The sequence below is a fragment of the Phaenicophaeus curvirostris genome, chromosome 2 (assembly GCF_032191515.1).
Source record: "Phaenicophaeus curvirostris isolate KB17595 chromosome 2, BPBGC_Pcur_1.0, whole genome shotgun sequence".
Lineage (NCBI taxonomy): Eukaryota > Metazoa > Chordata > Aves > Cuculiformes > Cuculidae > Phaenicophaeus > Phaenicophaeus curvirostris.
Window position 1 is genome coordinate 88,138,792 of NC_091393.1, and position 25,913 is coordinate 88,164,704.

Below are 25,913 nucleotides of genomic sequence, written 5' to 3' on the forward strand. Positions count from 1 at the left end.
CCTTGAGAGCCCCGTGGCATCCTGCTCTTGGATTCATCCCCTGCGCTGCCCAGGTGGAGTCCTGCATGTTTGGGCTTTTTTACCATCCTGCCCTTGAGGAGTCCAGCACTTCATCGTTGCTCGTGTTGCCTGGGAGGATTTCTGTGCTTCGGTTCTTCCCCACGCTGCCTCGTGGAGTTGTGCGCTTGCTTCTATCCCTGCACTTGGCTGCATTTCCGCAGAATCCTTCAGGAGTCCAGAGGTTCGTTTCTTCCTCTGCAACGCCTCGGAGAAGTCCTGCGCTTTGCTTCTTTGCTGCACCAGCCTGGTGAAGTCCTGCGCTTGGCTTTTTACCATGATGCTCTGCAGGATCTCTGCTTCGGGCTTCTTCACCGTGATATCCAAGCGGAGTCTAGCACTCTGCATTCTTGGCTGCACCACCTTGGAGGAGTCCTGTAGTTTTGTTTTTCCTGAGCTGCGCTCGGAGTTGTCCTGCATTCTCATCCAGATTCATGGAGAAGTCCAGCACATCAGTTCTACTTTTGCCTCCCTTTGGAGAAGTCCTGTGGTTTTTTGCCTAGCCTGCACCTCTTTGGAGGAGTCCTGTGGATTTATTCTTGGCCTGAACTGCCCTGGAGGAGTCCTGTGATTTGTTTCCCCTCCTGCAGCTTGGAGGAGCCCTGCATTTGGTTCTTCACGTGCACTACCCTGGAGGTTTCCCATGATTTTCTTCTTTGCTTGCACCTCTTTGGAGGAGTTCTGAGTTTTGCTTTTTTGCCTGTGCTACCCTGGAGGAATCCTGCGCTTTGCTTGTTTGCTGTGATGGCCCAGAGGAATGTTGTGCTCTGCTTCTTTCTTCACCACCCATGAGGAATGCTGCGTTTGCCTTTTGCTTCCTGCTTTCCTGGAGGTTTGCTGTGCTTTGCTTTTTGAGGGCATGGCCTTGGAGGCGTCTTGTTCCTCGCTTGTTGCTGTCTGGTGCCCTAGAGGCACCCTGTGCTTTGCTGTTTTGCCATCACGCCCCTGATGATTGCCACCATGTGCTTCTTTGCTGCGCTTCAGCGGAGGTGAGCCGTGCTTTGCTTCCTCTCCACACTGCCTGTAAGTACTACGCCTTGCTTTGACGTTTACTAGTTATTTTGTATATTATTTGCTTTTGTATTTTGTATTGAAGATTGTATTTCCTGGTATTGTCTGTGTCGAAGCTTGTATTGCATTGGTAGTTTTGTACTTTGTATTGTTTATTGCATGGCCTGTTATCTTAGGACTATTTTGTAAGGTATGGGTTTTCCTGCACCGTGGCTTGTTTTCTACTGTGCTGCTGCCCAGGACGATTTTTTTTGCACAGTTCTAGACGGCCCCAAGAGCAGGTCAGACGCTCTGTGACAGCAATTGGGAGCAGGGTCCTGTGCACAGTCCTGCTCGGGAGTCAAGCCCAGCGAGCAGGTCTCGGGAGGCAGCCTTTGTCACCTTGAGAGCCCCGTGGCATCCTGCTCATGGATTCATCCCCTGCGCTGCCCAGGAGGAGTCCTGCATGTTTGGGCTTACTTACCATGCTACCCTTGAGGAGTGCAGCACTTCGTCGTTGCTCGTGTTGCCTGGGAGGGTTTCTGTGCTTTGATTCTTTTGAATATTATTTACTTTTGTATTTTGCATTGAAGATTGTATTTCCTGGTATTGTCTGTGTCGAAGCTTGTATTGCATTGGTAGTTTTGTACTTTGTATTGTTTATTGCATGGCCTGTTATCTTAGGAGTATTTTGTAAGGTATGGGTTTTCCTGCACCGTGGCTTGTTTTCTACTGTGCTGCTGCCTAGGACGATGTTTTGCACAGTGCTAGACGCCCCCAAGAGCAGGTCACATGCTCTGTGACAGCAATTGGGAGCAGGGTCCTGTGCGCAGTCCTGCTCGGGCGTCAAGCCCAGCGAGCAGGTATCAGGAGGCAGCCTTTGTCACCCTGAGAGCCCCGTGGCATCCTGCTCTTCGATTCATCCCCTGCGCTGCCCAGGTGGAGTCCTGCATGTTTGGGCTTTTTTACCATCCTGCCCTTGAGGAGTCCAGCACTTCATCGTTGCTCGTGTTGCCTGGGAGGATTTCTGTGCTTCGGTTCTTCCCCACGCTGCCTCGTGGAGTTGTGCGCTTGCTTCTATCCCTGCACTTGGCTGCATTTCCGCAGAATCCTTCAGGAGTCCAGAGGTTCGTTTCTTCCTCTGCAACGCCTCGGAGAAGTCCTGCGCTTTGCTTCTTTGCTGCACCAGCCTGGTGAAGTCCTGCGCTTGGCTTTTTACCATGATGCTCTGCAGGATCTCTGCTTCGGGCTTCTTCACCGTGATATCCAAGCGGAGTCTAGCACTCTGCATTCTTGGCTGCACCACCTTGGAGGAGTCCTGTAGTTTTGTTTTTCCTGAGCTGCGCTCGGAGTTGTCCTGCATTCTCATCCAGATTCATGGAGAAGTCCAGCACATCAGTTCTACTTTTGCCTCCCTTTGGAGAAGTCCTGTGGTTTTTTGCCTAGCCTGCACCTCTTTGGAGGAGTCCTGTGGATTTATTCTTGACCTGAACTGCCCTGGAGGAGTCCTGTGATTTGTTTCCCCTCCTGCAGCTTGGAGGAGCCCTGCATTTGGTTCTTCACGTGCACTACCCTGGAGGTTTCCCATGATTTTCTTCTTTGCTTGCACCTCTTTGGAGGAGTTCTGATTTTTGCTTTTTTGCCTGTGCTACCCTGGAGGAATCCTGCGCTTTGCTTGTTTGCTGTGATGGCCCAGAGGAATGTTGTGCTCTGCTTCTTTCTTCACCACCCATGAGGAATGCTGCGTTTGCCTTTTGCTTCCTGCTTTCCTGGAGGTTTGCTGTGCTTTGCTTTTTGAGGGCATGGCCTTGGAGGCGTCTTGTTCCTCGCTTGTTGCTGTCTGGTGCCCTAGAGGCACCCTGTGCTTTGCTGTTTTGCCATCACGCCCCTGATGATTGCCACCATGTGCTTCTTTGCTGCGCTTCAGCGGAGGTGAGCCGTGCTTTGCTTCCTCTCCACACTGCCTGTAAGTACTACGCCTTGCTTTGACGTTTACTAGTTATTTTGTATATTATTTGCTTTTGTATTTTGTATTGAAGATTGTATTTCCTGGTATTGTCTGTGTCGAAGCTTGTATTGCATTGGTAGTTTTGTACTTTGTATTGTTTATTGCATGGCCTGTTATCTTAGGACTATTTTGTAAGGTATGGGTTTTCCTGTACCGTGGCTTGTTTTCTACTGTGCTGCTGCCTAGGACGATGTTTTGCACAGTGCTAGACGCCCCCAAGAGCAGGTCACATGCTCTGTGACAGCAATTGGGAGCAGGGTCCTGTGCACAGTCCTGCTCGGGAGTCAAGCCCAGCGAGCAGGTCTCGGGAGGCAGCCTTTGTCACCTTGAGAGCCCCGTGGCATCCTGCTCTTGGATTCATCCCCTGCGCTGCCCAGGAGGAGTCCTGCATGTTTGGGCTTACTTACCATGCTACCCTTGAGGAGTGCAGCACTTCGTCGTTGCTCGTGTTGCCTGGGAGGGATTCTGTGCTTTGATTCTTTTGAATATTATTTACTTTTGTATTTTGCATTGAAGATTGTATTTCCTGGTATTGTCTGTGTCGAAGCTTGTATTGCATTGGTAGTTTTGTACTTTGTATTGTTTATTGCATGGCCTGTTATCTTAGGACTATTTTGTAAGGTATGGGTTTTCCTGCACCGTGGCTTGTTTTCTACTGTGCTGCTGCCTAGGACGATTTTTTTGCACAGTGCTAGACGCCCCCAAGAGCAGGTCAGACGCTCTGTGACAGCAATTGGGAGCAGGGTCCTGTGCACAGTCCTGCTCGGGAGTCAAGCCCAGCGAGCAGGTCTCGGGAGGCAGCCTTTGTCACCTTGAGAGCCCCGTTGCATCCTGCTCTTGGATTCATCCCCTGCGCTGCCCAGGTGGAGTCCTGCATGTTTGGGCTTTTTTACCATCCTGCCCTTGAGGAGTCCAGCACTTCATCGTTGCTCGTGTTGCCTGGGAGGATTTCTGTGCTTCGGTTCTTCCCCACGCTGCCTCGTGGAGTTGTGCGCTTGCTTCTATCCCTGCACTTGGCTGCATTTCCGCAGAATCCTTCAGGAGTCCAGAGGTTCGTTTCTTCCTCTGCAACGCCTCGGAGAAGTCCTGCGCTTTGCTTCTTTGCTGCACCAGCCTGGTGAAGTCCTGCGCTTGGCTTTTTACCATGATGCTCTGCAGGATCTCTGCTTCGGGCTTCTTCACCGTGATATCCAAGCGGAGTCTAGCACTCTGCATTCTTGGCTGCACCACCTTGGAGGAGTCCTGTAGTTTTGTTTTTCCTGAGCTGCGCTCGGAGTTGTCCTGCATTCTCATCCAGATTCATGGAGAAGTCCAGCACATCAGTTCTACTTTTGCCTCCCTTTGGAGAAGTCCTGTGGTTTTTTGCCTAGCCTGCACCTCTTTGGAGGAGTCCTGTGGATTTATTCTTGGCCTGAACTGCCCTGGAGGAGTCCTGTGATTTGTTTCCCCTCCTGCAGCTTGGAGGAGCCCTGCATTTGGTTCTTCGCGTGCACTACCCTGGAGGTTTCCCATGATTTTCTTCTTTGCTTGCACCTCTTTGGAGGAGTTCTGAGTTTTGCTTTTTTGCCTGTGCTACCCTGGAGGAATCCTGCGCTTTGCTTGTTTGCTGTGATAGCCTAGAGGAATGTTGTGCTCTGCTTCTTTCTTCACCACCCATGAGGAATGCTGCGTTTGCCTTTTGCTTCCTGCTTTCCTGGAGGTTTGCTGTGCTTTGCTTTTTGACGGCATGGCCTTGGAGGCGTCTTGTTCCTCGCTTGTTGCTGTCTGGTGCCCTAGAGGCATCCTGTGCTTTGCTGTTTTGCCATCACGCCCCTGATGATTGCCACCGTGTGCTTCTTTGCTGCGCTTCAGCGGAGGTGAGCCGTGCTTTGCTTCCTCTCCACACTGCCTGTAAGTACTACGCCTTGCTTTGAAGTTTACTAGTTATTTTGTATATTATTTGCTTTTGTATTTTGTATTGAAGATTGTATTTCCTGGTATTGTCTGTGTCGAAGCTTGTATTGCATTGGTAGTTTTGTACTTTGTATTGTTTATTGCATGGCCTGTTATCTTAGGACTATTTTGTAAGGTATGGGTTTTCCTGCACCGTGGCTTGTTTTCTACTGTGCTGCTGCCTAGGACGATGTTTTGCACAGTGCTAGACGCCCCCAAGAGCAGGTCACATGCTCTGTGACAGCAATTGGGAGCAGGGTCCTGTGCACAGTCCTGCTCGGGAGTCAAGCCCAGCGAGCAGGTCTCGGGAGGCAGCCTTTGTCACCTTGAGAGCCCCGTGGCATCCTGCTCTTCGATTCATCCCCTGCGCTGCCCAGGTGGAGTCCTGCATGTTTGGGCTTTTTTACCATCCTGCCCTTGAGGAGTCCAGCACTTCATCGTTGCTCGTGTTGCCTGGGAGGATTTCTGTGCTTCGGTTCTTCCCCACGCTGCCTCGTGGAGTTGTGCGCTTGCTTCTATCCCTGCACTTGGCTGCATTTCCGCAGAATCCTTCAGGAGTCCAGAGGTTCGTTTCTTCCTCTGCAACGCCTCGGAGAAGTCCTGCGCTTTGCTTCTTTGCTGCACCAGCCTGGTGAAGTCCTGCGCTTGGCTTTTTACCATGATGCTCTGCAGGATCTCTGCTTCGGGCTTCTTCACCGTGATATCCAAGCGGAGTCTAGCACTCTGCATTCTTGGCTGCACCACCTTGGAGGAGTCCTGTAGTTTTGTTTTTCCTGAGCTGCGCTCGGAGTTGTCCTGCATTCTCATCCAGATTCATGGAGAAGTCCAGCACATCAGTTCTACTTTTGCCTCCCTTTGGAGAAGTCCTGTGGTTTTTTGCCTAGCCTGCACCTCTTTGGAGGAGTCCTGTGGATTTATTCTTGACCTGAACTGCCCTGGAGGAGTCCTGTGATTTGTTTCCCCTCCTGCAGCTTGGAGGAGCCCTGCATTTGGTTCTTCACGTGCACTACCCTGGAGGTTTCCCATGATTTTCTTCTTTGCTTGCACCTCTTTGGAGGAGTTCTGAGTTTTGCTTTTTTGCCTGTGCTACCCTGGAGGAATCCTGCGCTTTGCTTGTTTGCTGTGATGGCCCAGAGGAATGTTGTGCTCTGCTTCTTTCTTCACCACCCATGAGGAATGCTGCGTTTGCCTTTTGCTTCCTGCTTTCCTGGAGGTTTGCTGTGCTTTGCTTTTTGACGGCATGGCCTTGGAGGCGTCTTGTTCCTCGCTTGTTGCTGTCTGGTGCCCTAGAGGCACCCTGTGCTTTGCTGTTTTGCCATCACGCCCCTGATGATTGCCACCATGTGCTTCTTTGCTGCGCTTCAGCGGAGGTGAGCCGTGCTTTGCTTCCTCTCCACACTGCCTGTAAGTACTACGCCTTGCTTTGACGTTTACTAGTTATTTTGTATATTATTTGCTTTTGTATTTTGTATTGAAGATTGTATTTCCTGGTATTGTCTGTGTCGAAGCTTGTATTGCATTGGTAGTTTTGTACTTTGTATTGTTTATTGCATGGCCTGTTATCTTAGGAGTATTTTGTAAGGTATGGGTTTTCCTGCACCGTGGCTTGTTTTCTACTGTGCTGCTGCCCAGGACGATTTTTTTTGCACAGTTCTAGACGGCCCCAAGAGCAGGTCAGACGCTCTGTGACAGCAATTGGGAGCAGGGTCCTGTGCACAGTCCTGCTCGGGAGTCAAGCCCAGCGAGCAGGTCTCGGGAGGCAGCCTTTGTCACCTTGAGAGCCCCGTGGCATCCTGCTCATGGATTCATCCCCTGCGCTGCCCAGGAGGAGTCCTGCATGTTTGGGCTTACTTACCATGCTACCCTTGAGGAGTGCAGCACTTCGTCGTTGCTCGTGTTGCCTGGGAGGGTTTCTGTGCTTTGATTCTTTTGAATATTATTTACTTTTGTATTTTGCATTGAAGATTGTATTTCCTGGTATTGTCTGTGTCGAAGCTTGTATTGCATTGGTAGTTTTGTACTTTGTATTGTTTATTGCATGGCCTGTTATCTTAGGACTATTTTGTAAGGTATGGGTTTTCCTGCACCGTGGCTTGTTTTCTACTGTGCTGCTGCCTAGGACGATTTTTTTGCACAGTGCTAGACGCCCCCAAGAGCAGGTCAGACGCTCTGTGACAGCAATTGGGAGCAGGGTCCTGTGCGCAGTCCTGCTCGGGCGTCAAGCCCAGCGAGCAGGTCTCGGGAGGCAGCCTTTGTCACCTTGAGAGCCCCGTTGCATCCTGCTCTTCGATTCATCCCCTGCGCTGCCCAGGTGGAGTCCTGCATGTTTGGGCTTTTTTACCATCCTGCCCTTGAGGAGTCCAGCACTTCATCGTTGCTCGTGTTGCCTGGGAGGATTTCTGTGCTTCGGTTCTTCCCCACGCTGCCTCGTGGAGTTGTGCGCTTGCTTCTATCCCTGCACTTGGCTGCATTTCCGCAGAATCCTTCAGGAGTCCAGAGGTTCGTTTCTTCCTCTGCAACGCCTCGGAGAAGTCCTGCGCTTTGCTTCTTTGCTGCACCAGCCTGGTGAAGTCCTGCGCTTGGCTTTTTACCATGATGCTCTGCAGGATCTCTGCTTCGGGCTTCTTCACCGTGATATCCAAGCGGAGTCTAGCACTCTGCATTCTTGGCTGCACCACCTTGGAGGAGTCCTGTAGTTTTGTTTTTCCTGAGCTGCGCTCGGAGTTGTCCTGCATTCTCATCCAGATTCATGGAGAAGTCCAGCACATCAGTTCTACTTTTGCCTCCCTTTGGAGAAGTCCTGTGGTTTTTTGCCTAGCCTGCACCTCTTTGGAGGAGTCCTGTGGATTTATTCTTGACCTGAACTGCCCTGGAGGAGTCCTGTGATTTGTTTCCCCTCCTGCAGCTTGGAGGAGCCCTGCATTTGGTTCTTCACGTGCACTACCCTGGAGGTTTCCCATGATTTTCTTCTTTGCTTGCACCTCTTTGGAGGAGTTCTGAGTTTTGCTTTTTTGCCTGTGCTACCCTGGAGGAATCCTGCGCTTTGCTTGTTTGCTGTGATGGCCCAGAGGAATGTTGTGCTCTGCTTCTTTCTTCACCACCCATGAGGAATGCTGCGTTTGCCTTTTGCTTCCTGCTTTCCTGGAGGTTTGCTGTGCTTTGCTTTTTGAGGGCATGGCCTTGGAGGCGTCTTGTTCCTCGCTTGTTGCTGTCTGGTGCCCTAGAGGCATCCTGTGCTTTGCTGTTTTGCCATCACGCCCCTGATGATTGCCACCATGTGCTTCTTTGCTGCGCTTCAGCGGAGGTGAGCCGTGCTTTGCTTCCTCTCCACACTGCCTGTAAGTACTACGCCTTGCTTTGAAGTTTACTAGTTATTTTGTATATTATTTGCTTTTGTATTTTGTATTGAAGATTGTATTTCCTGGTATTGTCTGTGTCGAAGCTTGTATTGCATTGGTAGTTTTGTACTTTGTATTGTTTATTGCATGGCCTGTTATCTTAGGAGTATTTTGTAAGGTATGGGTTTTCCTGCACCGTGGCTTGTTTTCTACTGTGCTGCTGCCCAGGACGATTTTTTTTGCACAGTGCTAGACGCCCCCAAGAGCAGGTCAGACGCTCTGTGACAGCAATTGGGAGCAGGGTCCTGTGCACAGTCCTGCTCGGGAGTCAAGCCCAGCGAGCAGGTCTCGGGAGGCAGCCTTTGTCACCTTGAGAGCCCCGTGGCATCCTGCTCTTGGATTCATCCCCTGCGCTGCCCAGGTGGAGTCCTGCATGTTTGGGCTTTTTTACCATCCTGCCCTTGAGGAGTCCAGCACTTCATCGTTGCTCGTGTTGCCTGGGAGGATTTCTGTGCTTCGGTTCTTCCCCACGCTGCCTCGTGGAGTTGTGCGCTTGCTTCTATCCCTGCACTTGGCTGCATTTCCGCAGAATCCTTCAGGAGTCCAGAGGTTCGTTTCTTCCTCTGCAACGCCTCGGAGAAGTCCTGCGCTTTGCTTCTTTGCTGCACCAGCCTGGTGAAGTCCTGCGCTTGGCTTTTTACCATGATGCTCTGCAGGATCTCTGCTTCGGGCTTCTTCACCGTGATATCCAAGCGGAGTCTAGCACTCTGCATTCTTGGCTGCACCACCTTGGAGGAGTCCTGTAGTTTTGTTTTTCCTGAGCTGCGCTCGGAGTTGTCCTGCATTCTCATCCAGATTCATGGAGAAGTCCAGCACATCAGTTCTACTTTTGCCTCCCTTTGGAGAAGTCCTGTGGTTTTTTGCCTAGCCTGCACCTCTTTGGAGGAGTCCTGTGGATTTATTCTTGGCCTGAACTGCCCTGGAGGAGTCCTGTGATTTGTTTCCCCTCCTGCAGCTTGGAGGAGCCCTGCATTTGGTTCTTCACGTGCACTACCCTGGAGGTTTCCCATGATTTTCTTCTTTGCTTGCACCTCTTTGGAGGAGTTCTGAGTTTTGCTTTTTTGCCTGTGCTACCCTGGAGGAATCCTGCGCTTTGCTTGTTTGCTGTGATGGCCCAGAGGAATGTTGTGCTCTGCTTCTTTCTTCACCACCCATGAGGAATGCTGCGTTTGCCTTTTGCTTCCTGCTTTCCTGGAGGTTTGCTGTGCTTTGCTTTTTGAGGGCATGGCCTTGGAGGCGTCTTGTTCCTCGCTTGTTGCTGTCTGGTGCCCTAGAGGCACCCTGTGCTTTGCTGTTTTGCCATCACGCCCCTGATGATTGCCACCATGTGCTTCTTTGCTGCGCTTCAGCGGAGGTGAGCCGTGCTTTGCTTCCTCTCCACACTGCCTGTAAGTACTACGCCTTGCTTTGACGTTTACTAGTTATTTTGTATATTATTTGCTTTTGTATTTTGTATTGAAGATTGTATTTCCTGGTATTGTCTGTGTCGAAGCTTGTATTGCATTGGTAGTTTTGTACTTTGTATTGTTTATTGCATGGCCTGTTATCTTAGGACTATTTTGTAAGGTATGGGTTTTCCTGCACCGTGGCTTGTTTTCTACTGTGCTGCTGCCCAGGACGATTTTTTTTGCACAGTTCTAGACGGCCCCAAGAGCAGGTCAGACGCTCTGTGACAGCAATTGGGAGCAGGGTCCTGTGCACAGTCCTGCTCGGGAGTCAAGCCCAGCGAGCAGGTCTCGGGAGGCAGCCTTTGTCACCTTGAGAGCCCCGTGGCATCCTGCTCATGGATTCATCCCCTGCGCTGCCCAGGAGGAGTCCTGCATGTTTGGGCTTACTTACCATGCTACCCTTGAGGAGTGCAGCACTTCGTCGTTGCTCGTGTTGCCTGGGAGGGTTTCTGTGCTTTGATTCTTTTGAATATTATTTACTTTTGTATTTTGCATTGAAGATTGTATTTCCTGGTATTGTCTGTGTCGAAGCTTGTATTGCATTGGTAGTTTTGTACTTTGTATTGTTTATTGCATGGCCTGTTATCTTAGGAGTATTTTGTAAGGTATGGGTTTTCCTGCACCGTGGCTTGTTTTCTACTGTGCTGCTGCCTAGGACGATGTTTTGCACAGTGCTAGACGCCCCCAAGAGCAGGTCACATGCTCTGTGACAGCAATTGGGAGCAGGGTCCTGTGCGCAGTCCTGCTCGGGCGTCAAGCCCAGCGAGCAGGTATCAGGAGGCAGCCTTTGTCACCCTGAGAGCCCCGTGGCATCCTGCTCTTCGATTCATCCCCTGCGCTGCCCAGGTGGAGTCCTGCATGTTTGGGCTTTTTTACCATCCTGCCCTTGAGGAGTCCAGCACTTCATCGTTGCTCGTGTTGCCTGGGAGGATTTCTGTGCTTCGGTTCTTCCCCACGCTGCCTCGTGGAGTTGTGCGCTTGCTTCTATCCCTGCACTTGGCTGCATTTCCGCAGAATCCTTCAGGAGTCCAGAGGTTCGTTTCTTCCTCTGCAACGCCTCGGAGAAGTCCTGCGCTTTGCTTCTTTGCTGCACCAGCCTGGTGAAGTCCTGCGCTTGGCTTTTTACCATGATGCTCTGCAGGATCTCTGCTTCGGGCTTCTTCACCGTGATATCCAAGCGGAGTCTAGCACTCTGCATTCTTGGCTGCACCACCTTGGAGGAGTCCTGTAGTTTTGTTTTTCCTGAGCTGCGCTCGGAGTTGTCCTGCATTCTCATCCAGATTCATGGAGAAGTCCAGCACATCAGTTCTACTTTTGCCTCCCTTTGGAGAAGTCCTGTGGTTTTTTGCCTAGCCTGCACCTCTTTGGAGGAGTCCTGTGGATTTATTCTTGACCTGAACTGCCCTGGAGGAGTCCTGTGATTTGTTTCCCCTCCTGCAGCTTGGAGGAGCCCTGCATTTGGTTCTTCACGTGCACTACCCTGGAGGTTTCCCATGATTTTCTTCTTTGCTTGCACCTCTTTGGAGGAGTTCTGATTTTTGCTTTTTTGCCTGTGCTACCCTGGAGGAATCCTGCGCTTTGCTTGTTTGCTGTGATGGCCCAGAGGAATGTTGTGCTCTGCTTCTTTCTTCACCACCCATGAGGAATGCTGCGTTTGCCTTTTGCTTCCTGCTTTCCTGGAGGTTTGCTGTGCTTTGCTTTTTGAGGGCATGGCCTTGGAGGCGTCTTGTTCCTCGCTTGTTGCTGTCTGGTGCCCTAGAGGCACCCTGTGCTTTGCTGTTTTGCCATCACGCCCCTGATGATTGCCACCATGTGCTTCTTTGCTGCGCTTCAGCGGAGGTGAGCCGTGCTTTGCTTCCTCTCCACACTGCCTGTAAGTACTACGCCTTGCTTTGACGTTTACTAGTTATTTTGTATATTATTTGCTTTTGTATTTTGTATTGAAGATTGTATTTCCTGGTATTGTCTGTGTCGAAGCTTGTATTGCATTGGTAGTTTTGTACTTTGTATTGTTTATTGCATGGCCTGTTATCTTAGGACTATTTTGTAAGGTATGGGTTTTCCTGTACCGTGGCTTGTTTTCTACTGTGCTGCTGCCTAGGACGATGTTTTGCACAGTGCTAGACGCCCCCAAGAGCAGGTCACATGCTCTGTGACAGCAATTGGGAGCAGGGTCCTGTGCACAGTCCTGCTCGGGAGTCAAGCCCAGCGAGCAGGTCTCGGGAGGCAGCCTTTGTCACCTTGAGAGCCCCGTGGCATCCTGCTCTTGGATTCATCCCCTGCGCTGCCCAGGAGGAGTCCTGCATGTTTGGGCTTACTTACCATGCTACCCTTGAGGAGTGCAGCACTTCGTCGTTGCTCGTGTTGCCTGGGAGGGATTCTGTGCTTTGATTCTTTTGAATATTATTTACTTTTGTATTTTGCATTGAAGATTGTATTTCCTGGTATTGTCTGTGTCGAAGCTTGTATTGCATTGGTAGTTTTGTACTTTGTATTGTTTATTGCATGGCCTGTTATCTTAGGACTATTTTGTAAGGTATGGGTTTTCCTGCACCGTGGCTTGTTTTCTACTGTGCTGCTGCCTAGGACGATTTTTTTGCACAGTGCTAGACGCCCCCAAGAGCAGGTCAGACGCTCTGTGACAGCAATTGGGAGCAGGGTCCTGTGCACAGTCCTGCTCGGGAGTCAAGCCCAGCGAGCAGGTCTCGGGAGGCAGCCTTTGTCACCTTGAGAGCCCCGTTGCATCCTGCTCTTGGATTCATCCCCTGCGCTGCCCAGGTGGAGTCCTGCATGTTTGGGCTTTTTTACCATCCTGCCCTTGAGGAGTCCAGCACTTCATCGTTGCTCGTGTTGCCTGGGAGGATTTCTGTGCTTCGGTTCTTCCCCACGCTGCCTCGTGGAGTTGTGCGCTTGCTTCTATCCCTGCACTTGGCTGCATTTCCGCAGAATCCTTCAGGAGTCCAGAGGTTCGTTTCTTCCTCTGCAACGCCTCGGAGAAGTCCTGCGCTTTGCTTCTTTGCTGCACCAGCCTGGTGAAGTCCTGCGCTTGGCTTTTTACCATGATGCTCTGCAGGATCTCTGCTTCGGGCTTCTTCACCGTGATATCCAAGCGGAGTCTAGCACTCTGCATTCTTGGCTGCACCACCTTGGAGGAGTCCTGTAGTTTTGTTTTTCCTGAGCTGCGCTCGGAGTTGTCCTGCATTCTCATCCAGATTCATGGAGAAGTCCAGCACATCAGTTCTACTTTTGCCTCCCTTTGGAGAAGTCCTGTGGTTTTTTGCCTAGCCTGCACCTCTTTGGAGGAGTCCTGTGGATTTATTCTTGGCCTGAACTGCCCTGGAGGAGTCCTGTGATTTGTTTCCCCTCCTGCAGCTTGGAGGAGCCCTGCATTTGGTTCTTCGCGTGCACTACCCTGGAGGTTTCCCATGATTTTCTTCTTTGCTTGCACCTCTTTGGAGGAGTTCTGAGTTTTGCTTTTTTGCCTGTGCTACCCTGGAGGAATCCTGCGCTTTGCTTGTTTGCTGTGATAGCCTAGAGGAATGTTGTGCTCTGCTTCTTTCTTCACCACCCATGAGGAATGCTGCGTTTGCCTTTTGCTTCCTGCTTTCCTGGAGGTTTGCTGTGCTTTGCTTTTTGACGGCATGGCCTTGGAGGCGTCTTGTTCCTCGCTTGTTGCTGTCTGGTGCCCTAGAGGCATCCTGTGCTTTGCTGTTTTGCCATCACGCCCCTGATGATTGCCACCGTGTGCTTCTTTGCTGCGCTTCAGCGGAGGTGAGCCGTGCTTTGCTTCCTCTCCACACTGCCTGTAAGTACTACGCCTTGCTTTGAAGTTTACTAGTTATTTTGTATATTATTTGCTTTTGTATTTTGTATTGAAGATTGTATTTCCTGGTATTGTCTGTGTCGAAGCTTGTATTGCATTGGTAGTTTTGTACTTTGTATTGTTTATTGCATGGCCTGTTATCTTAGGACTATTTTGTAAGGTATGGGTTTTCCTGCACCGTGGCTTGTTTTCTACTGTGCTGCTGCCTAGGACGATGTTTTGCACAGTGCTAGACGCCCCCAAGAGCAGGTCACATGCTCTGTGACAGCAATTGGGAGCAGGGTCCTGTGCACAGTCCTGCTCGGGAGTCAAGCCCAGCGAGCAGGTCTCGGGAGGCAGCCTTTGTCACCTTGAGAGCCCCGTGGCATCCTGCTCTTCGATTCATCCCCTGCGCTGCCCAGGTGGAGTCCTGCATGTTTGGGCTTTTTTACCATCCTGCCCTTGAGGAGTCCAGCACTTCATCGTTGCTCGTGTTGCCTGGGAGGATTTCTGTGCTTCGGTTCTTCCCCACGCTGCCTCGTGGAGTTGTGCGCTTGCTTCTATCCCTGCACTTGGCTGCATTTCCGCAGAATCCTTCAGGAGTCCAGAGGTTCGTTTCTTCCTCTGCAACGCCTCGGAGAAGTCCTGCGCTTTGCTTCTTTGCTGCACCAGCCTGGTGAAGTCCTGCGCTTGGCTTTTTACCATGATGCTCTGCAGGATCTCTGCTTCGGGCTTCTTCACCGTGATATCCAAGCGGAGTCTAGCACTCTGCATTCTTGGCTGCACCACCTTGGAGGAGTCCTGTAGTTTTGTTTTTCCTGAGCTGCGCTCGGAGTTGTCCTGCATTCTCATCCAGATTCATGGAGAAGTCCAGCACATCAGTTCTACTTTTGCCTCCCTTTGGAGAAGTCCTGTGGTTTTTTGCCTAGCCTGCACCTCTTTGGAGGAGTCCTGTGGATTTATTCTTGACCTGAACTGCCCTGGAGGAGTCCTGTGATTTGTTTCCCCTCCTGCAGCTTGGAGGAGCCCTGCATTTGGTTCTTCACGTGCACTACCCTGGAGGTTTCCCATGATTTTCTTCTTTGCTTGCACCTCTTTGGAGGAGTTCTGAGTTTTGCTTTTTTGCCTGTGCTACCCTGGAGGAATCCTGCGCTTTGCTTGTTTGCTGTGATGGCCCAGAGGAATGTTGTGCTCTGCTTCTTTCTTCACCACCCATGAGGAATGCTGCGTTTGCCTTTTGCTTCCTGCTTTCCTGGAGGTTTGCTGTGCTTTGCTTTTTGACGGCATGGCCTTGGAGGCGTCTTGTTCCTCGCTTGTTGCTGTCTGGTGCCCTAGAGGCACCCTGTGCTTTGCTGTTTTGCCATCACGCCCCTGATGATTGCCACCATGTGCTTCTTTGCTGCGCTTCAGCGGAGGTGAGCCGTGCTTTGCTTCCTCTCCACACTGCCTGTAAGTACTACGCCTTGCTTTGACGTTTACTAGTTATTTTGTATATTATTTGCTTTTGTATTTTGTATTGAAGATTGTATTTCCTGGTATTGTCTGTGTCGAAGCTTGTATTGCATTGGTAGTTTTGTACTTTGTATTGTTTATTGCATGGCCTGTTATCTTAGGAGTATTTTGTAAGGTATGGGTTTTCCTGCACCGTGGCTTGTTTTCTACTGTGCTGCTGCCCAGGACGATTTTTTTTGCACAGTTCTAGACGGCCCCAAGAGCAGGTCAGACGCTCTGTGACAGCAATTGGGAGCAGGGTCCTGTGCACAGTCCTGCTCGGGAGTCAAGCCCAGCGAGCAGGTCTCGGGAGGCAGCCTTTGTCACCTTGAGAGCCCCGTGGCATCCTGCTCATGGATTCATCCCCTGCGCTGCCCAGGAGGAGTCCTGCATGTTTGGGCTTACTTACCATGCTACCCTTGAGGAGTGCAGCACTTCGTCGTTGCTCGTGTTGCCTGGGAGGGTTTCTGTGCTTTGATTCTTTTGAATATTATTTACTTTTGTATTTTGCATTGAAGATTGTATTTCCTGGTATTGTCTGTGTCGAAGCTTGTATTGCATTGGTAGTTTTGTACTTTGTATTGTTTATTGCATGGCCTGTTATCTTAGGAGTATTTTGTAAGGTATGGGTTTTCCTGCACCGTGGATTGTTTTCTACTGTGCTGCTGCCTAGGACGATGTTTTGCACAGTGCTAGACGCCCCCAAGAGCAGGTCACATGCTCTGTGACAGCAATTGGGAGCAGGGTCCTGTGCGCAGTCCTGCTCGGGCGTCAAGCCCAGCGAGCAGGTATCAGGAGGCAGCCTTTGTCACCCTGAGAGCCCCGTTGCATCCTGCTCTTGGATTCATCCCCTGCGCTGCCCAGGTGGAGTCCTGCATGTTTGGGCTTTTTTACCATCCTCCCCTTGAGGAGTCCAGCACTTCATCGTTGCTCGTGTTGCCTGGGAGGATTTCTGTGCTTCGGTTCTTCCCCACGCTGCCTCGTGGAGTTGTGCGCTTGCTTCTATCCCTGCACTTGGCTGCATTTCCGCAGAATCCTTCAGGAGTCCAGAGGTTCGTTTCTTCCTCTGCAACGCCTCGGAGAAGTCCTGCGCTTTGCTTCTTTGCTGCACCAGCCTGGTGAAGTCCTGCGCTTGGCTTTTTACCATGATGCTCTGCAGGATCTCTGCTTCGGGCTTCTTCACCGTGATATCCAAGCGGAGTCTAGCACTCTGCATTCTTGGCTGCACCACCTTGGAGGAGTCCTGTAGTTTTGTTTTTCCTGAGCTGCGCTCGGAGTTGTCCTGCATTCTCATCCAGATTCATGGAGAAGTCCAGCACATCAGTTCTACTTTTGCCTCCCTTTGGAGAAGTCCTGTGGTTTTTTGCCTAGCCTGCACCTCTTTGGAGGAGTCCTGTGGATTTATTCTTGACCTGAACTGCCCTGGAGGAGTCCTGTGATTTGTTTCCCCTCCTGCAGCTTGGAGGAGCCCTGCATTTGGTTCTTCACGTGCACTACCCTGGAGGTTTCCCATGATTTTCTTCTTTGCTTGCACCTCTTTGGAGGAGTTCTGAGTTTTGCTTTTTTGCCTGTGCTACCCTGGAGGAATCCTGCGCTTTGCTTGTTTGCTGTGATGGCCCAGAGGAATGTTGTGCTCTGCTTCTTTCTTCACCACCCATGAGGAATGCTGCGTTTGCCTTTTGCTTCCTGCTTTCCTGGAGGTTTGCTGTGCTTTGCTTTTTGAGGGCATGGCCTTGGAGGCGTCTTGTTCCTCGCTTGTTGCTGTCTGGTGCCCTAGAGGCATCCTGTGCTTTGCTGTTTTGCCATCACGCCCCTGATGATTGCCACCATGTGCTTCTTTGCTGCGCTTCAGCGGAGGTGAGCCGTGCTTTGCTTCCTCTCCACACTGCCTGTAAGTACTACGCCTTGCTTTGAAGTTTACTAGTTATTTTGTATATTATTTGCTTTTGTATTTTGTATTGAAGATTGTATTTCCTGGTATTGTCTGTGTCGAAGCTTGTATTGCATTGGTAGTTTTGTACTTTGTATTGTTTATTGCATGGCCTGTTATCTTAGGACTATTTTGTAAGGTATGGGTTTTCCTGCACCGTGGCTTGTTTTCTACTGTGCTGCTGCCCAGGACGATTTTTTTTGCACAGTTCTAGACGGCCCCAAGAGCAGGTCAGACGCTCTGTGACAGCAATTGGGAGCAGGGTCCTGTGCACAGTCCTGCTTGGGAGTCAAGCCCAGCGAGCAGGTCTCGGGAGGCAGCCTTTGTCACCTTGAGAGCCCCGTGGCATCCTGCTCATGGATTCATCCCCTGCGCTGCCCAGGAGGAGTCCTGCATGTTTGGGCTTACTTACCATGCTACCCTTGAGGAGTGCAGCACTTCGTCGTTGCTCGTGTTGCCTGGGAGGGTTTCTGTGCTTTGATTCTTTTGAATATTATTTACTTTTGTATTTTGCATTGAAGATTGTATTTCCTGGTATTGTCTGTGTCGAAGCTTGTATTGCATTGGTAGTTTTGTACTTTGTATTGTTTATTGCATGGCCTGTTATCTTAGGAGTATTTTGTAAGGTATGGGTTTTCCTGCACCGTGGCTTGTTTTCTACTGTGCTGCTGCCTAGGACGATGTTTTGCACAGTGCTAGACGCCCCCAAGAGCAGGTCACATGCTCTGTGACAGCAATTGGGAGCAGGGTCCTGTGCGCAGTCCTGCTCGGGCGTCAAGCCCAGCGAGCAGGTATCAGGAGGCAGCCTTTGTCACCCTGAGAGCCCCGTTGCATCCTGCTCTTGGATTCATCCCCTGCGCTGCCCAGGTGGAGTCCTGCATGTTTGGGCTTTTTTACCATCCTGCCCTTGAGGAGTCCAGCACTTCATCGTTGCTCGTGTTGCCTGGGAGGATTTCTGTGCTTCGGTTCTTCCCCACGCTGCCTCGTGGAGTTGTGCGCTTGCTTCTATCCCTGCACTTGGCTGCATTTCCGCAGAATCCTTCAGGAGTCCAGAGGTTCGTTTCTTCCTCTGCAACGCCTCGGAGAAGTCCTGCGCTTTGCTTCTTTGCTGCACCAGCCTGGTGAAGTCCTGCGCTTGGCTTTTTACCATGATGCTCTGCAGGATCTCTGCTTCGGGCTTCTTCACCGTGATATCCAAGCGGAGTCTAGCACTCTGCATTCTTGGCTGCACCACCTTGGAGGAGTCCTGTAGTTTTGTTTTTCCTGAGCTGCGCTCGGAGTTGTCCTGCATTCTCATCCAGATTCATGGAGAAGTCCAGCACATCAGTTCTACTTTTGCCTCCCTTTGGAGAAGTCCTGTGGTTTTTTGCCTAGCCTGCACCTCTTTGGAGGAGTCCTGTGGATTTATTCTTGGCCTGAACTGCCCTGGAGGAGTCCTGTGATTTGTTTCCCCTCCTGCAGCTTGGAGGAGCCCTGCATTTGGTTCTTCACGTGCACTTCCCTGGAGGTTTCCCATGATTTTCTTCTTTGCTTGCACCTCTTTGGAGGAGTTCTGATTTTTGCTTTTTTGCCTGTGCTACCCTGGAGGAATCCTGCGCTTTGCTTGTTTGCTGTGATGGCCCAGAGGAATGTTGTGCTCTGCTTCTTTCTTCACCACCCATGAGGAATGCTGCGTTTGCCTTTTGCTTCCTGCTTTCCTGGAGGTTTGCTGTGCTTTGCTTTTTGACGGCATGGCCTTGGAGGCGTCTTGTTCCTCGCTTGTTGCTGTCTGGTGCCCTAGAGGCACCCTGTGCTTTGCTGTTTTGCCATCACGCCCCTGATGATTGCCACCATGTGCTTCTTTGCTGCGCTTCAGCGGAGGTGAGCCGTGCTTTGCTTCCTCTCCACACTGCCTGTAAGTACTACGCCTTGCTTTGACGTTTACTAGTTATTTTGTATATTATTTGCTTTTGTATTTTGTATTGAAGATTGTATTTCCTGGTATTGTCTGTGTCGAAGCTTGTATTGCATTGGTAGTTTTGTACTTTGTATTGTTTATTGCATGGCCTGTTATCTTAGGACTATTTTGTAAGGTATGGGTTTTCCTGTACTGTGGCTTGTTTTCTACTGTGCTGCTGCCTAGGACGATGTTTTGCACAGTGCTAGACGCCCCCAAGAGCAGGTCACATGCTCTGTGACAGCAATTGGGAGCAGGGTCCTGTGGACAGTCCTGCTCGGGCGTCAAGCCCAGCGAGCAGGTCTCGGGAGGCAGCCTTTGTCACCCTGAGAGCCCCGTTGCATCCTGCTCTTCGATTCATCCCCTGCGCTGCCCAGGTGGAGTCCTGCATGTTTGGGCTTTTTTACCATCCTGCCCTTGAGGAGTCCAGCACTTCATCGTTGCTCGTGTTGCCTGGGAGGATTTCTGTGCTTCGGTTCTTCCCCACGCTGCCTCGTGGAGTTGTGCGCTTGCTTCTATCCCTGCACTTGGCTGCATTTCCGCAGAATCCTTCAGGAGTCCAGAGGTTCGTTTCTTCCTCTGCAACGCCTCGGAGAAGTCCTGCGCTTTGCTTCTTTGCTGCACCAGCCTGGTGAAGTCCTGCGCTTGGCTTTTTACCATGATGCTCTGCAGGATCTCTGCTTCGGGCTTCTTCACCGTGATATCCAAGCGGAGTCTAGCACTCTGCATTCTTGGCTGCACCACCTTGGAGGAGTCCTGTAGTTTTGTTTTTCCTGAGCTGCGCTCGGAGTTGTCCTGCATTCTCATCCAGATTCATGGAGAAGTCCAGCACATCAGTTCTACTTTTGCCTCCCTTTGGAGAAGTCCTGTGGTTTTTTGCCTAGCCTGCACCTCTTTGGAGGAGTCCTGTGGATTTATTCTTGGCCTGAACTGCCCTGGAGGAGTCCTGTGATTTGTTTCCCCTCCTGCAGCTTGGAGGAGCCCTGCATTTGGTTCTTCACGTGCACTACCCTGGAGGTTTCCCATGATTTTCTTCTTTGCTTGCACCTCTTTGGAGGAGTTCTGATTTTTGCTTTTTTGCCTGTGCTACCCTGGAGGAATCCTGCGCTTTGCTTGTTTGCTGTGATGGCCCAGAGGAATGTTGTGCTCTGCTTCTTTCTTCACCACCCATGAGGAATGCTGCGTTTGCCTTTTGCTTCCTGCTTTCCTGGAGGTTTGCTGTGCTTTGCTTTTTGACGGCATGGCCTTGCAGGCGTCTTGTTCCTCGCTTGTTGCTGTCTGGTGCCCTAGAGGCACCCTGTGCTTTGCTGTTTTGCCATCACGCCCCTGATGATTGCCACCATGTGCTTCTTTGCTGCGCTTCAGCGGAGGTGAGCCGTGCTTTGCTTCCTCTCCACACTGCCTGTAAGTACTACGCCTTGCTTTGAAGTTTACTAGTTATTTTGTATATTATTTGCTTTTGTATTTTGTATTGAAGATTGTATTTCCTGGTATTGTCTGTGTCGAAGCTTGTATTGCATTGGTAGTTTTGTACTTTGTATTGTTTATTGCATGGCCTGTTATCTTAGGAGTATTTTGTAAGGTATGGGTTTTCCTGCACCGTGGCTTGTTTTCTACTGTGCTGCTGCCCAGGACGATTTTTTTTGCACAGTTCTAGACGGCCCCAAGAGCAGGTCAGACGCTCTGTGACAGCAATTGGGAGCAGGGTCCTGTGCACAGTCCTGCTCGGGAGTCAAGCCCAGCGAGCAGGTCTCGGGAGGCAGCCTTTGTCACCTTGAGAGCCCCGTGGCATCCTGCTCTTGGATTATTCCCCTGCGCTGCCCAGGAGGAGTCCTGCATGTTTGGGCTTTCTTTCCATGCTACCCTTGAGGAGTGCAGCACTTCGTCGTTGCTCGTGTTGCCTGGGAGGATTTGAGAGCTTTGATTCTTTTGAATATTATTTACTTTTGTATTTTGCATTGAAGATTGTATTTCCTGGTATTGTCTGTGTCGAAGCTTGTATTGCATTGGTAGTTTTGTACTTTGTATTGTTTATTGCATGGCCTGTTACCTTAGGACTATTTTGTAAGGTATGGGTTTTCCTGTACCGTGGCTTGTTTTCTACTGTGCTGCTGCCTAGGAAGATGTTTTGCACAGTTCTAGACGCCCTCAAGAGCAGGTCACATGCTCTGTGACAGCAATTGGGAGCAGGGTCCTGTGCACAGTCCTGCTCGGGAGTCAAGCCCAACGAGCAGGTCTCGGGAGGCAGCCTTTGTCACCTTGAGAGCCCCGTGGCATCCTGCTCTTGGATTCATCCCCTGCGCTGCCCAGGTGGAGTCCTGCATGTTTGGGCTTTTTTACCATCCTGCCCTTGAGGAGTCCAGCACTTCATCGTTGCTCGTGTTGCCTGGGAGGATTTCTGTGCTTCGGTTCTTCCCCACGCTGCCTCGTGGAGTTGTGCGCTTGCTTCTATCCCTGCACTTGGCTGCATTTCCGCAGAATCCTTCAGGAGTCCAGAGGTTCGTTTCTTCCTCTGCAACACCTCGGAGAAGTCCTGCGCTTTGCTTCTTTGCTGCACCAGCCTGGTGAAGTCCTGCGCTTGGCTTTTTACCATGATGCTCTGCAGGATCTCTTCTTCGGGCTTCTTCACCGTGATATCCAAGCGGAGTCTAGCACTCTGCATTCTTGGCTGCACCACCTTGGAGGAGTCCTGTAGTTTTGTTTTTCCTGAGCTGCGCTCGGAGTTGTCCTGCATTCTCATCCAGATTCATGGAGAAGTCCAGCACATCAGTTCTACTTCTGCCTCCCTTTGGAGAAGTCCTGTGGTTTTTTGCCTAGCCTGCACCTCTTTGGAGGAGTCCTGTGGATTTATTCTTGGCCTGAACTGCCCTGGAGGAGTCCTGTGATTTGTTTCCCCTCCTGCAGCTTGGAGGAGCCCTGCATTTGGTTCTTCGCGTGCACTACCCTGGAGGTTTGCCATGATTTTCTTCTTTGCTTGCACCTCTTTGGAGGAGTTCTGAGTTTTGCTTTTTTGCCTGTGCTACCCTGGAGGAATCCTGCGCTTTGCTTGTTTGCTGTGATGGCCCAGAGGAATGTTGTGCTCTGCTTCTTTCTTCACCACCCATGAGGAATGCTGCGTTTGCCTTTTGCTTCCTGCTTTCCTGGAGGTTTGCTGTGCTTTGCTTTTTGACGGCATGGCCTTGGAGGCGTCTTGTTCCTCGCTTGTTGCTGTCTGGTGCCCTAGAGGCACCCTGTGCTTTGCTGTTTTGCCATCACGCCCCTGATGATTGCCACCATGTGCTTCTTTGCTGCGCTTCAGCGGAGGTGAGCCGTGCTTTGCTTCCTCTCCACACTGCCTGTAAGTACTACGCCTTGCTTTGAAGTTTACTAGTTATTTTGTATATTATTTGCTTTTGTATTTTGTATTGAAGATTGTATTTCCTGGTATTGTCTGTGTCGAAGCTTGTATTGCATTGGTAGTTTTGTACTTTGTATTGTTTATTGCATGGCCTGTTATCTTAGGACTATTTTGTAAGGTATGGGTTTTCCTGTACCGTGGCTTGTTTTCTACTGTGCTGCTGCCCAGGACGATGTTTTGCACAGTGCTAGACGCCCCCAAGAGCAGGTCACATGCTCTGTGACAGCAATTGGGAGCAGGGTCCTGTGCACAGTCCTGCTCGGGAGTCAAGCCCAGCGAGCAGGTCTCGGGAGGCAGCCTTTGTCACCTTGAGAGCCCCGTGGCATCCTGCTCTTGGATTCATCCCCTGCGCTGCCCAGGAGGAGTCCTGCATGTTTGGGCTTTTTTACCATCCTGCCCTTGAGGAGTGCAGCACTTCATCGTTGCTCGTGTTGCCTGGGAGGATTTCTGTGCTTCGGTTCTTCCCCACGCTGCCTCGTGGAGTTGTGCGCTTGCTTCTATCCCTGCACTTGGCTGCATTTCCGCAGAATCCTTCAGGAGTCCAGAGGTTCGTTTCTTCCTCTGCAACGCCTCGGAGAAGTCCTGCGCTTTGCTTCTTTGCTGCACCAGCCTGGTGAAGTCCTGCGCTTGGCTTTTTACCATGATGCTCTGCAGGATCTCTGCTTCGGGCTTCTTCACCGTGATATCCAAGCGGAGTCTAGCACTCTGCATTCTTGGCTGCACCACCTTGGAGGAGTCCTGTAGTTTTGTTTTTCCTGAGCTGCGCTCGGAGTTGTCCTGCATTCTCATCCAGATTCATGGAGAAGTCCAGCACATCAGTTCTTCTTTTGCCTCCCTTTGGAGAAGTCCTGTGGTTTTTTGCCTAGCCTGCACCTCTTTGGAGGAGTCCTGTGGATTTATTCTTGGCCTGAACTGCCCTGGAGGAGTCCTGTGATTTGTTTCCCCTCCTGCAGCTTGGAGGAGCCCTGCATTTGGTTCTTCGCGTGCACTACCCTGGAGGTTTGCCATGATTTTCTTCTTTGCTTGCACCTCTTTGGAGGAGTTCTGAGTTTTGCTTTTTTGCCTGTGCTACCCTGGAGGAATCCTGCGCTTTGCTTGTTTGCTGTGATGGCCCAGAGGAATGTTGTGCTCTGCTTCTTTCTTCACCACCCATGAGGAATGCTGCGTTTGCCTTTTGCTTCCTGCTTTCCTGGAGGTTTGCTGTGCTTTGCTTTTTGAGGGCATGGCCTTGGAGGCGTCTTGTTCCTCGCTTGTTGCTGTCTGGTGCCCTAGAGGCATCCTGTGCTTTGCTGTTTTGCCATCACGCCCCTGATGATTGCCACCATGTGCTTCTTTGCTGCGCTTCAGCGGAGGTGAGCCGTGCTTTGCTTCCTCTCCACACTGCCTGTAAGTACTACGCCTTGCTTTGACGTTTACTAGTTATTTTGTATATTATTTGCTTTTGTATTTTGTATTGAAGATTGTATTTCCTGGTATTGTCTGTGTCGAAGCTTGTATTGCATTGGTAGTTTTGTACTTTGTATTGTTTATTGCATGGCCTGTTATCTTAGGACTATTTTGTAAGGTATGGGTTTTCCTGCACCGTGGCTTGTTTTCTACTGTGCTGCTGCCCAGGACGATTTTTTTGCACAGTTCTAGACGCCCCCAAGAGCAGGTCAGACGCTCTGTGACAGCAATTGGGAGCAGGGTCCTGTGCACAGTCCTGCTCGGGAGTCAAGCCCAGCGAGCAGGTCTCGGGAGGCAGCCTTTGTCACCTTGAGAGCCCCGTGGCATCCTGCTCTTGGATTCATCCCCTGCGCTGCCCAGGAGGAGTCCTGCATGTTTGGGCTTTCTTACCATGCTACCATTGAGGAGTGCAGCACTTCGTCGTTGCTCGTGTTGCCTGGGAGGATTTCAGAGCTTTGATTCTTTTGAATATTATTTAGTTTTGTATTTTGCATTGAAGATTGTATTTCCTGGTATTGTCTGTGTCGAAGCTTGTATTGCATTGGTAGTTTTGTACTTTGTATTGTTTATTGCATGGCCTGTTACCTTAGGACTATTTTGTAAGGTATGGGTTTTCCTGTACCGTGGCTTGTTTTCTACTGTGCTGCTGCCTAGGAAGATGTTTTGCACAGTTCTAGACGCCCTCAAGAGCAGGTCACATGCTCTGTGACAGCAATTGGGAGCAGGGTCCTGTGCACAGTCCTGCTCTGGAGTCAAGCCCAACGAGCAGGTCTCGGGAGGCAGCCTTTGTCACCTTGAGAGCCCCGTGGCATCCTGCTCTTGGATTCATCCCCTGCGCTGCCCAGGTGGAGTCCTGCATGTTTGGGCTTTTTTACCATCCTGCCCTTGAGGAGTCCAGCACTTCATCGTTGCTCGTGTTGCCTGGGAGGATTTCTGTGCTTCGGTTCTTCCCCACGCTGCCTCGTGGAGTTGTGCGCTTGCTTCTATCCCTGCACTTGGCTGCATTTCCGCAGAATCCTTCAGGAGTCCAGAGGTTCGTTTCTTCCTCTGCAACACCTCGGAGAAGTCCTGCGCTTTGCTTCTTTGCTGCACCAGCCTGGTGAAGTCCTGCGCTTGGCTTTTTACCATGATGCTCTGCAGGATCTCTTCTTCGGGCTTCTTCACCGTGATATCCAAGCGGAGTCTAGCACTCTGCATTCTTGGCTGCACCACCTTGGAGGAGTCCTGTAGTTTTGTTTTTCCTGAGCTGCGCTCGGAGTTGTCCTGCATTCTCATCCAGATTCATGGAGAAGTCCAGCACATCAGTTCTACTTTTGCCTCCCTTTGGAGAAGTCCTGTGGTTTTTTGCCTAGCCTGCACCTCTTTGGAGGAGTCCTGTGGATTTATTCTTGGCCTGAACTGCCCTGGAGGAGTCCTGTGATTTGTTTCCCCTCCTGCAGCTTGGAGGAGCCCTGCATTTGGTTCTTCACGTGCACTACCCTGGAGGTTTCCCATGATTTTCTTCTTTGCTTGCACCTCTTTGGAGGAGTTCTGAGTTTTGCTTTTTTGCCTGTGCTACCCTGGAGGAATCCTGCGCTTTGCTTGTTTGCTGTGATGGCCCAGAGGAATGTTGTGCTCTGCTTCTTTCTTCACCACCCATGAGGAATGCTGCGTTTGCCTTTTGCTTCCTGCTTTCCTGGAGGTTTGCTGTGCTTTGCTTTTTGACGGCATGGCCTTGGAGGCGTCTTGTTCCTCGCTTGTTGCTGTCTGGTGCCCTAGAGGCACCCTGTGCTTTGCTGTTTTGCCATCACGCCCCTGATGATTGCCACCATGTGCTTCTTTGCTGCGCTTCAGCGGAGGTGAGCCGTGCTTTGCTTCCTCTCCACACTGCCTGTAAGTACTACGCCTTGCTTTGAAGTTTACTAGTTATTTTGTATATTATTTGCTTTTGTATTTTGTATTGAAGATTGTATTTCCTGGTATTGTCTGTGTCGAAGCTTGTATTGCATTGGTAGTTTTGTACTTTGTATTGTTTATTGCATGGCCTGTTATCTTAGGAGTATTTTGTAAGGTATGGGTTTTCCTGCACCGTGGCTTGT